The following is a 13,648-nucleotide window of genomic DNA, read 5'->3' on the forward strand; positions in this document are numbered from 1 at the left end:
TCGAAAAAATATTAGGAGTTTTTGAAATGACAGCAATTATGACGTTGATATTTAAAGTAGACATTTTGAGAAAAACACATTTCTGATTTTGACGTTCTACAACTGATGAAATTAACAAAACTGATATTAAAAGAACTTATAATTTTAACGAGTGTTATATACAATTTGTCTAATATCATATACATATATAAAATTGGTAACCAAATCAAGCAATTCGTAAATTTTCGACTACTTCATAATTTTCTAAATACTGATAAAAAATTGTAATCAATAGATCAAAATATTTATATCTAAACCTACAAGTGAAAGAAAAGAAAAGTTTCAATAATAGAAATAATTTACATTATATTATCAGAACTCAGCTTTTAATTCACATTTTTTCATTATAAATTGTATAATTCTTATTAAATTCAAACGATTTTGTAACTATTCGTCGTTGCATTCCAAAGCAGCAGTTTTATATAAATTAAACTGTACATTCGTATGAGGAAACTAGTTAATTAAGCTATAAGGACAAAAAAACTAATATATTTTATATTAAATTGATACCAACAACAAAGACTGTAATTTAGTATTAGTTATAAGATATGATATCATATTCAAAATCCACGTCGATGGTTTCCTCAAAAGATATTTATAATCTGATGAGATTTATTTTATCACATTTTTAAACCTTTTCAACTTTAGTGATGTAACGTATATTCTTTTGGTCTATACTTAAGTACGACTGACTCACTGACAAATGAACTCAATTTGTAATAACGTGAATAACAATAAACTACTAATGTAAAAGGGCTGTGAGTTGGCAACCCTTTGAAATATAGCAGTAGTTTATCTCAAGTCAGCTGTATACGGTCTCAACTTAGAAACTAGCGAACTATATTTATGACACGTTTGCCTAACCCTGGATTTGTAAGTTGAAACTTAGATGTGCTTACTGTGAGTCAAGTTTTTAAGTTATGATTTACAGAGCGAACTCATTTAAGTTGGCTGTCATGATTTTAATTAATTGTATTCTCTTTTACGTTACTTACGTAATACTATAGAATTAAAAAAGAATAGCTGAACGTAATCCAATCTCTCTGTTAATGAAACCCGCCATGTTGTTTCGGTTTAGAACCACATCCCAATTGAGTGCTGCCATCTGTGTCCAATTACGAGGAAATGTGTATGTAATGAATCTACAGAGAAGCATTTGTTACCAGAATAGAAAGGGAGTTTCCTTGATTTTATGGAATTAATTCAATTGTTCCTTAGCTTTTTCATATTTAAGGCGACAAAGTGTTTACTTCAGAGTGTGTTTAAGCTTTACACTAATTAACGCGTTTTTAAATAATTAAAAAAAAAAACAAAACTGTTACAAAATTTAGATCCAAAATTTAAATCATTGGCATACATGAGTTCGAACACATCATAAAAAGGCGAATTAATATAAGATGCTATTTTGAATTAATAGTTCTGATATTAGAAATGAAAATGAACGTTGAAATGTTAATATTGTGTTTATTTCAAACAAACCTTACATACAAAATAATCGTATTTGTTAAATTATATTGTGTTTTTACCGTTATTGTAATCATTCGAGCATTGAGTTATAATAATAGTATTTAACAGACGTTTTGTAACTACAATAATTTCAATAGTATAATCGAAAATTAATTAATTATTTAAAAACATTTTAATCTCATCGGCCATAATTCTTTTTAAATGTAAAGCTTTTCACCTATAATTAATTTTACTGCAATGATAACGATTGTCTTTGGCCTTGTTTATATAAGACGTATAAAATATTACTCTAACATTTAATCTAACGAATTCGCCGTGGTCAAAGATTGTCTGTCATAATCAAAACTCAATTATCTTTTATTAAAATTCCCGAGAAAGGAAACCAAGGTCTATGTTTTTCTTAATTCAAAAAAAAATTAATGCTTTCCATTGTAATTGCTTAATATTAGACTATAAAAATGGAGAATAAAAAAAGGTTATCTAAGTGACAGAGACATAAATATCTTAAGTGAATTCGGAAAATGTTTCTGAAGAAATAATGAAAAGTACGATAAGTAATACGTTATATATTCTTATATGCTATTTCGTTCCAAGCACCGAGCACCGAAATAATCTATGTACGTAGTTCGTTCAGAAGAATTCATAGATTGGATGCAATATCCAATATTAGTTAACGTTTTACAAAATTTTATTTTTTCCTCCTTCAGTACCTTCTCTCTCATCTTTCCAGGACTCTTTTTGTCATATCTCCAGATTTCAACTTTCTTTTACAACATGCTCTAGTTTAGGTACATGCCCCCCACCCCCCACCACCATGACACCTTACTTTTGGAAAATTATAGATTTATAAGAATATTATTTTATTATTTAATCCTTTGATGATGATTGCATTTTGATTTTTTTATATACACATTATCTGGACCAAAAACTTTAATATTAAATTTCGATTCTTACAAAATACATACGTTTGCGGTTTCTTAGTCTACATTAAATCGAGGACGATAGGAAATCGACCGTCAATTTATTTCTAGCCAGCATCGGGGTATCACTTACGTAAGATTTACTCTCTTTCAAGATATTGCCCTAGCTTTGGTCATCAAGTACCATTTTCAACCCAATTACATCTCGATTTAGAGTGATGCGGCCATCTACAAGGCTTTAGTTATATCTATCGATTGTAGACATTACTTGCTTTCATTTTATTAATAGTTATTACAATTTTTTCGATCGTATCCGTAAATAAATTTTTTAATCTTATAGTATGTGTACGAAAAAGTGAATTGTATTTATTTGTTTATTAAGTATGTTTGATATTTTCTACACAATAAATATTTAGTACTAGGACATCAGTAAACATTTATCTATATCGAATTTCTCTATGAAAATCAGTGTGACAAATACAATACATCCTATGGATAAAAACAAATTTAAATCAAAATACCATATCATGGCACGGATATACCGTTTTTTTTTTATTATAAAGTATAATTGCTTTCATACTAAAGCAGTCCAATAATATTGCTTTCTATTTTTAAACTTAATATTATTTAAATAAATTTTTTATGATACATTTAAAAGGCAAAGGCAAAGTAAAGAAAACGAGCATTCAATAACACTGAGCTTAAAAGACATCGCCAAATGATCTGTGAAATAGAAAATCAGGATGGACCTTTATAATCGAAATAACATTCAATGAAATAAACAATACTTTGTCTAAAACTTTTTAAAGTACAGCGAATGAGTTTTATTGAAATTAAAATAAAACGTTTAGTACAATTTATGATGTTAGTAGCCATATGTTTTTTTATAAACATAATCAAATGTATAAAAAACATTTATAGTTATTTTTTCTTTTATATAAACTCAAATAGTTGTAGAAATGTACGGTTAGAAATGTTCTTACATATATGATGTGCTCCCCATGTGTCAACATTCCCGGTCCTTTAAATACCGAATTTTAGTTGCCGCTGGTGTTTGGTCGCTTCAGTAAATTTAAATGTAAATATATAAAATAAATAGAATTAAGTTGTAATTACAGTATATGAGGTATATACTGTACTGTACTATGTTTGCGTTGAATTGAATGTGTGTTGTTTCAGGTCTAGCAACATATATAGTTCCTAATTGTGACTTCAGTCAAGACTGTTAAATTTTATTTCATTCAAAAGTCAATCCCGGATCGTGTCTCCTACATTCTATATGACACTGGCAGAATATACTGTGCATGTCTTTACACGAATGAAGGCCATATTATTAAAAAAAATGTTCTTACATATTTATGTCAAGTCTTTTGGCACACTGTTTAGCTTCAATGGTATTTTTCGTGATAAGTGTTGTGAAATTGTCTTTAATGACACTGCATATATATATATATATATATATATGTGTGTATATATATAAAGTATAATATTTTATAACTCAACAGCATGTTTATATTGGAAATAGTATCGCTTATAGCTTCTACTGTAATTTATTTAATTTTGTTAATAAAAAGTATATTTGCAATGAAATAGTCAACAATTGTAAATGATAAATTTAAAATTCATTTTGCAAATTTAATATTTCATGTTTCATATTTTTTACGTTATAAATACAGCGGTTAGTGAGGATCGTACGTAAATCCTGGTGAAAACCATTTCAAACGAGTTTTTACGTACATTACACCCGCTTTATTACGTCGCGGTCAAAGTTTGAGCGGATGTGGAATTATATATTACTTAGGGTTAAGACGACTGGAACCCATATTTTCTACGCGCACGTGCTTATTTCGGCTTTGCCTTTATATATTTCGTTGTAAAAAAAATGAAGAATAAAATTTGGGGAATTTGTGTTTGATATCATTTATTCAAAAACCTTTTCAGTATTTTTTTTCACGGAAGAACTAAAGATCCAATATCATGCTTATTGAATTATATAAGCGGATTGTTTTCATCTTCTATATAGTTCATTTTCACCCGGGTATCAGAAGACATGTTATAAGTTGAGAATATTGTTTAAATTTCTCCTCATAAGTTTATATAACAGAATTTTTCACGATAGGAAATCTTAAATATATACATATCATAAAATCAATCTGTAAACAAATCGGCTATCTTCTATGGAGCGAGCGAGACAATAAAAATCAATACGCCGGAGTCAAGAATGAATAGCATATTTCATAAAATTCTGAAGATGAAAAATTAAAAGGCTTCGCATTCCCGACGCCGCGAGCCAGAAAATAGTCGTGAGGGAATCTCGGCTTTATTAAATTCAAAGGAAAATAATTCTAGGATCATTACATTGACAGGTTATTTATTTCCTCTTCCAGTTCATTTACATCCCCCTGGAATAAATTGAATTCTGGAATGGAATACAATCCGGATGCATATTATGTCACAGCGAATTGAAGAAAAAACTTTTAATGAGACAATTTACAGCTTACACGTTGACATTAAAAAATAATAAACAATAGCAGTAAACCCAGGAAAAATAAAAAAACAAATCAACTCCAGTAAGCTGAGTTTAAATACAGAATGAAGTGAAATATACAATTTCGTTGAGTTCATTTAGCCTCGGTCATTACGTTTTTAGCCTGCAAAAGCGGACAGGTGTTCTGCACGCTGGTCCATTATTTATGAAGAGGAGAGTGGGCATTAAGTGTAGCTAATAATTGATGAGTGTCTACGCGCCTTTAGCGGCGCAACTTGCAGTAAAATGGATAATTTAATGTCAGTAAAGGGGATTGTTGTTGCATAGAATATAATGTTTCTTACTCTAAATACTTTTTATTTTATAAATTGTATTCCTTAGTTCTATTTATGTGTTTTATGTTCCAGCTTAAATAAAAATATAGTTGAATAATAGCTCGAGTTAGCCATCAACAATTTAACACAGATATCTCCAATTTTTTATATTGATAAATTCCAGGAAAACTATGGTTTCTTTGTTGTACTTTAAATTTGGACTGAAGTTACTTTAAACGACTAAATAATTTTATTAATTATGCATAAATCGTGTTAAAAACAACAAAGTATAAGAAACTTTCATTCATAAAGTAATTTATATCTAGATATACTGTTCAACATTTCAAATTAACTATATATTTTTAACAAAGAATATTAATCAACGTCATAAAGTAATAAAGCAGCAACTAAATTAAATGAGAGCAGATGACACACGAAACAAATGACACGGGGGATCGATATAAAAGCAAAAACCCATGAAAACAAATAAATAAAAACAAGGAAAAGTTCCATGTGTACACACGGTTACCTCCAAATCTAAATATAATGGAAAAGTAAACAATGGCAAGTTGAGCGTCGTTCCATCAGTAGCGTGCAAATATTTGTTGATGGATAGTATGCGGCAAAAGATCGCTGCGGACTACAATTAAATAATAATTATACTTGTTTATTAACGTATTGTATTGTTATGATGTAGGTTATAATTTTGCGTCCGCTAATTTTAAGTTTTAAGTGTTCTAAAACCTAATTATTAAATATTGGAATTGGTCAAAAATTTAAATCCAGAAATACTAAAATCTAAGTTGTTATTCAGAAATGTAACATGTAATACCCCAAAAATATCATACTCACATTTACCAAAAATTTATTTCAAAAATATTATTGATTTAAAAAAAAATTTATTGTTTTTATAATATCAGAGCGTATATAAAAAAATTGTCTAGTTACCTAAACTAAAAAAATAATTGAATTTTCTGTAAGACACTCAAGAAAATATTTTTTACAAAAAAATTTCAGTAAATTCACTTGGAACACACGTTTAGGCGTGCTTTCTTAAAAGAATGGTGAGACATTTCCAACGACACGCCAGCGAAATGAGAGAAGTTACGGCATTATTTTTACTTACCTTACAACTTTTGTATAAAAAATTTCACGATATAATCACTTTACCGGTAGATCATTCTAGGTTAACTCTTGCAGGAAAAATAATTAACGAGTTCAAATGACGGCATAACAAAATTCAATTGTCGTTTAAAACCATTCATCCTGGCCTAGAATCCATTTTTATATTTGTTGATGTAAGAATATTATAAATTATTTATGTTTACATGAAGGGAAACAGGTCATGTAATATAAGTCTCACTGATATTACGTTAAGAAAAATTTTAATTATAAAAACTTATCCATCTGATACCTGATAGTATTATCTTGCAGTAAATAGAATTAAGAATAAAATATTCTATTCTAACTAGAATAAATAATAGACAGAATCGAAAGAACCGTTTATCAAGCTAATAACCAACTTGAAAAAAAGGAGGTTGTTTAAATAACTTGTTTACCGATGGAATCTATTTTATTTGGTTTTATGAACTCCATAGACAAGTTTGTTTAGAACTGAAGCTTAATGTAAGCTATTTCGCTTAAATTATGCACACTATCTAAGGGTTTAATGAGGGTAACAATTGAAGTAATCAAAAGTTTACCTATGAAACACTCGTACCGTCATACAATGACCCATACTTGCTCAGGAAAGCCTGGAAAGTATAACAACAACAATTTAATACAGTATAAACTAACAAAATGCCCGCTACACCTTATATGGAATTGGTAAAATCTTTACAAGTATTTAGTCAAAGACCTCCATCATATCACAAAAATGACAAAGATGACATCTGAAATGAATAATATATTTGTAAAAGCGAGAAATATTGCGGTTGACACATTAAATAAAGAATTGACAAACGGAAATACTATTTAAAACCACATGTACATTGCGTAAATACAAAATATAAATTTTGGATTCGTCTTTTCTATTCTCTTCTGGCTCTCTAAATATTATCTTCTTATTAATATATTATTTTCTAAAGCATATAATCTGAGAGTGTATGCAAAAAGTGCATGCTTTAATTACACCATTTCTTTTTATTGCAACTAAATTCCTTCCTTCCTCGCTTTAGAACGAAGCATTTTAATTCCTCTTTTCTCATACTCACAGCAAAAGATTTGCATATTTTGCCTGCGTATGTGTTCCTTTTCAATTATAATATTCTTAAGTTGGTAGAATCTAACTGTGGTCAACTTAGTACAACGTGAACTTGTGCTGGTTCGGCCAGGTAATTAACACCCTCTCACAGGCGTGAAGTAGTCTGCTGAATGGCTGCGTTTCGTCTGATGAGTGAGAGAGCCGGTTCCCCTTTCCCTATTCCCACCCTTTCCTCCTTCCTCAAAAACTAGGGTTGGCTACACAACACAACATCTCTTATATTGCACATGTTCTTGGGAAAGGTGTATTCTTCCAATCAAGTAGGACGTTTGCTCGTTTGCCATCTTTGACTAAAATATAAGAAATTGAATGACTTATTTGGTTGTTAAAATTCATTTGGTTGTTACTAAGGTAGTGAAATCACCACCTACGGCTTCATTTCCATCGATCAAAGGATGGAAAAACAGTCAAGGGCTATCTACTAGAAACAATTAAAATTTAAGATATACTACTCTATTTTCAATAAAATGGCTACTTGTAAACAGTAAGGGTTCTATTCAATACAACTGTGCAAAAAAGTAATACGCGGTTTTTATTATTTGATGACTACATAATCCCGACGTTTTGGTTCCTTTGCAGCAACCGTGGTCTCGGGCAAAACCATACCGTGTAAATTGTGTATCGTAAGCAAGTCTATATACGACAAAAAGTTATTCAAGTTCAAGAGATATTCTGTAAGGGATTACATTGGATGTGTACAAAAAGTTCGCCCCACTGAATAATTCAGATGCAATCACTGCCCATCTCATTTATTCATATATCGTCAAACTGAATACTTACGTTTTTTTTATTACATGTAACATGTTTTGCGGTAAAAATAAAACATTCAGTAACGACATAAAGGGAATTCTAAAATGGTTGGACAAAGCTTTCTATTTTATAACGCTCATTGCCACCACACTAGAAAATTTTTCGAAGGAATATGAGAAAAATTATGTGTTACTGTGAATTATAAAATTGTAAGAATATTTCGTGTAGTCTTTTTAGCATTTCATGCATAGAATTCTCTTATATCGTATATATGAAGAGTTTCTGTTTATCTTACATATATATATAAACTTATGCAGTACCAAAACAAAACTATTGTAACAAATATTTTGCATATACTCGTATTGTAACCGTAATATATTCGAAGACAAAGCAATTAATTGTGGTAACAATACCAGATCAAAAGACGTCATAAACTCCCCAATGGCGTGTAATCTGATATCTCTCCAAGTCTTACCGGCTTTGGTAATGGAATAGTATGATTTATGCATTATTTGTTAATTAATTCATGACAGAATTATGAAGGTTATCCCTTTACCGAAACATTGGAAATTTCGGTCTAATTGATTTTACTTAGATATCTATCACATAAATAACGATATGAAATAATATAATTAACTCAATTCACTCGCAGTTGTAATATCCATTCATTATATTGCATTGACTTTAATAGTTTCTTTGGAATTTGCAGACTTTTCATTTCCATTAAAATCTCATAGAATAAACAAAATTCAAAATAATAGTATTCTAAAGTGATAACTCGCTCTACGATTATACATCGTTGTTATTTAAATTAAATTTCACATCATATATAAAAGGAATAGAAAACGTGCAGCGGTAATGGATTGTGTATTTTGAAATAACATCCTCCATTCAAAAAGTACATATATTTAGAACTCACAAAGAGCATGCATGAATAGAATTGGGTAAAGTTTTTTTATTCTCATACAACATAAACCGTTGGCGAATTTTTCACTCAACGCTCTGCGGAGGAGGAAGTGAAAATAGGAAGTAGAAATTATTAGCATCTTGGAGTTTTTATTTCGTTTCTTGAAGTAATCTTTCATTTTCTGTTCATGAGATATTTGGATTTACATTTTTTAAATAATACCACGAATTCACTAAGTATTCAAGCGATAACTGGGAATCTAAAGTGGTGGTAAATATAGCATATAAAAAAAATCTTTTAATTTAATTACGTGATAATAAAACGATCATCGCTCTACAAACACAGGATGAAAGACTAGGAACCGTTATGTAGGTAGAACAAATTGATGTATTGCCAGATGTCGATGACAAAGGACATGTAGACCACAAAACATATTTTCTTTCACGTCTTTGTTCCTTTTTTTATTTTTACTAATCTATAAAAAAAAAAACTAAACAAAAGTTTATAACAATTTTCATAGTCACAGTAAGCTTTACTTTATGTACCATTAAATATTCATTTAATTGAAACTGGTCCCTGAAAACAACCGTTATTTAGTAGGATGGAGTATTTTTAAACAATGCTTTATTTATTTAAGAATTAGGATTACCATCGTGTTAAAGACCTTTTATACTCATTATAATTATACCAATTCTTTAATAGTACGATAATCTCACTGAAAGGACTCAATTACTGTGTTTCAAGCAATTTTTTGTGTTTTTTTAGTATTCAAACAAACTTGTTCCACTTCTTTTTTAATGTAGTTTATTCAGGTTTTTGCCAGTCAGCACTGATATTGACTTTTGATTTTAAAAATTTGTGAGAAATAATAATGTACTAGATGTACATTTCATAAAATCGTAAGCCTGATATTTGTGTTTGGTCAAATTTAGTATTTTTTGCGTTAATGCAATATCACGTTTCAAATAAGTTATCATTACTGAATTGAGAAGAAAATATCATCTGAATAATGCTTTTTGCAATATTAATAATAATAAATGTATGTAAAATTTTAGAAGGTGCAATTATACTTTTTTATTTTGATATAAAATAGTTAACGATTGTAGTAAAGTGAATTTAGACACCTCTGGGTATTATAGTATAAATTCTACGTGAACGTACGTTATGTAACGTAAATAACGTTGCATATATTAATACCGTGCCCGAGGAGTTATTCTGTTTATCGAGAAATTTTATTTTCAATACAATATAATGGTAAAAAGAAAATATTTTCATCAGGAAAAGAAGCTACATTTTACTTACCTTTAAAACATTACATTCGTTAAATTTAAAAAAAATATATGTATTCAAACAGGCTTGAAGTCAAGATAGGAAGGTTTTTGTTTTTAATGTTAGTATGCGGTACCTCTAAAATTGTTTTCACTTAATGGGAAAACAGGTTCCGCGAATTAAATCCATTTTTTGTTGGAACATCCGTCATTGTTTCCAAGTGTCTTGGTTCCTTCTTAGTAGGTACATATATATATATCTAAAACCGTCAATACGATCATTCAGATCTTCTAAATTAAAAAAACATTAAGAGAAAAATTTTATTCATGAACTTCCTGTCAGTTAAATCTTAATAGATGTTAAAGTAAATCTTATTTCTGTTATGCTTTTAAACTAAGCAGATAAGTTAACAAGTATCTTTGGTGATCTCATTTATTGCTCAAGAAACAATTAATTAAAATATTTATATATAAATAACATATAAACAGTCTCTTTGTTGGCTTTTATTTTATATGTTTATTGTTTTCACATTAAAAAAAATGAATTTACAGCTAGCTAGAGACAAGTTTTACGGATTTTTCTCGTGAATCAGTCACACGTTCAAACCAGTAATACTCACGTAAACTCTCTCATACAGAGTTTTAGATGTAAGCGAAAATCTTTCATGTTCGTGACGTTCTATGAATCAATCAGAAGTTAATTGGAAGCCTATAAGCCTAGCCTACTGTTTAGTGGATTATCTTAATGAATTCCATTAAACTTTAAGAAACATAGAGAAAGATAGTTGTAGTAGAGCAGTAATATAATTTATATCTTCTAGGAAAGGTAAGTAAAGAGAAAAGTGTAATTTCATTGAAGTGGCCTAATAATTATTTAATATCAGAGGAGCGGAATAACACCTTCGAATGCAGTCTATAAAACAGGGTGATGGTTATAACCGCACGTGACTACACGGTCGAAGTGGTTAAGTGTAGTTTGGAATCACGATTGCAATACAGTATTTTGGTATCTAAATGGACTAAGCAATGTGGTTCCTATAACAGGACTTTATATGGATTTGATTTTATAATCAATATATCTCAGTTCTAAGTAAAATTATATTAGAATTGTTTTATAGCTATAGTATAGTTCCAAGTGGGAAAATTTATTTATTAAATATATATATGAAAGAAACAAATATGGGATAGTCTAAAAGTTATATGGTTATAAGCATTTGCTCGGTTGGACATAATTTTAATAACATCCACACTGCGAATGTTAAAAAACTTCGTGGGGACACTTATTAAAAAGAATGTTTACATTACCGCATCTGTTGAATATGTAAATTTATAACAAAAGTTTCGGAACATCTAAGTTCTTAATGAAAATATATTTAAATGACATCTTTTATTTTTATACTTAGACATAATATAAGGTTGAAGGGAGAATAATTAAATCAACTGTTTATTATATTTGAATGCTTGTTTCAAATAGAATACATTCTAAACTGTTGTTTTTATTGGTATTATAAATACAAAGTACAATAACATTGAACTTCCTAACTAAAATTTTACTGTAAGAAATTTTAATTTTAAGATTTACCATATATATAACCTCACATATTTTTATTTTTTTTGTATTCCAGATTCAAAATTAATGGAAACAATATTTAGACTTCCAAATCGTTGGAAGAGGAATAAGCTACATATGAAACAAAACAAATATTAGATATTTAATAAAAATATAAAAATCACACCTACTAATATACCTACGGACATAATCTCATATATGTAACCACAACGTAACTTTGCTGTTTCCGCGATACTAACACTTGGATATAGAAACCTATAAAACTTAGTTATCCCAACATTAAACTAATTGCGCAGACTTATTTATAATGTTTCCTTAATATGTGTATTGAAAGGAAGTTCTTTGACGTTTTTAAAGTTTCTATCTGTAGCCCTTACATGGATAAACTGTTGTATCGGAACTAATAAAAAATTGCTTGTTCGCTAAGAATTTATATCGTCGCTACATAAAGAGTTTTCAGCTTTTAGACGGTCATTCATAAACCTTCGCTCATTATTAAATGAGAAAAAGGTCTTCATATATTTAATATAATGATGCAAAATAGCGGTAAGCATCCTAGAACTAACAGCCATTCAGTAGAAGTGTGTATTTATGAGTAAATATATAACTCGTACTAACTCCGAAGACCATTTTGACTATTTCAGCCTACTAAGAATTATTTTTTATCCTCCTTTTAAAATTATAAGAATTTAGTTGAGTATGACTGCGTCTGTGTTTGTCAATCGCTTAAAAACTCTGAAACCATACTCGTGACACTTTATTAGTAGTGTTAGAATTGAAATAAAACAAAGACTACTTGTGCTTTCACTACGATAAACAACAATATGTAAGGTATTAATTTTAAATATGGAATATGTTGACCGTTGGATTTATTATACTATTAACGTAGCTCCATCTCAATTGGTCAGTTTTATAAAAAATAACAAACGCTTCCATATACATGTAATAATAATTAATAGCTTCACGAAATAGATATCATTCATATACTACGTAACACTCGTAACTGTAAAAGAAAAAGATTTTGAATAGTTTCATTTCTATTAAGTGTACTCTTCAATCTCGTCTTAATACATCATCGTGACTTTGTAGGTTTATCGAGACTACATTTGAACTTAGCTTCGTAGATATGATATCAAACATGCTCTGTGTAAAACTTTTGTCCTATATAAGTCGTAAGACATTACATATAATATATTAACCCCACTCTTTAAACTTCGATCTCATCTAAGTTGGCGTGTATACGCAAATTTAAAGATATTCCTAAAACAAAACTTTTAATACGTAAAATATTGTTAGTGCTATATACTAAATGGTTTATTGTTTGTGAAACAAGAAACATTTGTTATAATGTTGGCTTTCCACGACATTGGAGCAAACATTTACAAGACTTAAGCGACTTTACCGATGTTTTAAGAAAATTGCTGGATACAAAATATTGTACATTATATGTTTTTAAATAACGTTATTCTCATTTCATTGCATTTATATACAGACATTAATTCCAATATAGTTGGACTGGCAACTTGTGTGAAAGCGGGGTCAGAGAACGCGAACATCATCCAAACAATTGAGCGTAAAGTTAACAAATGGGATCGGCGGTGGCTTGCATTGAGCTTATGTATGTTCCAAGAAGAAATACTCTAGGCTTATACACGTTTATAT

The sequence above is a fragment of the Danaus plexippus genome, chromosome 8 (genome assembly GCF_018135715.1).
Source record: "Danaus plexippus chromosome 8, MEX_DaPlex, whole genome shotgun sequence".
In the NCBI taxonomy this organism is placed as follows: domain Eukaryota; kingdom Metazoa; phylum Arthropoda; class Insecta; order Lepidoptera; family Nymphalidae; genus Danaus; species Danaus plexippus.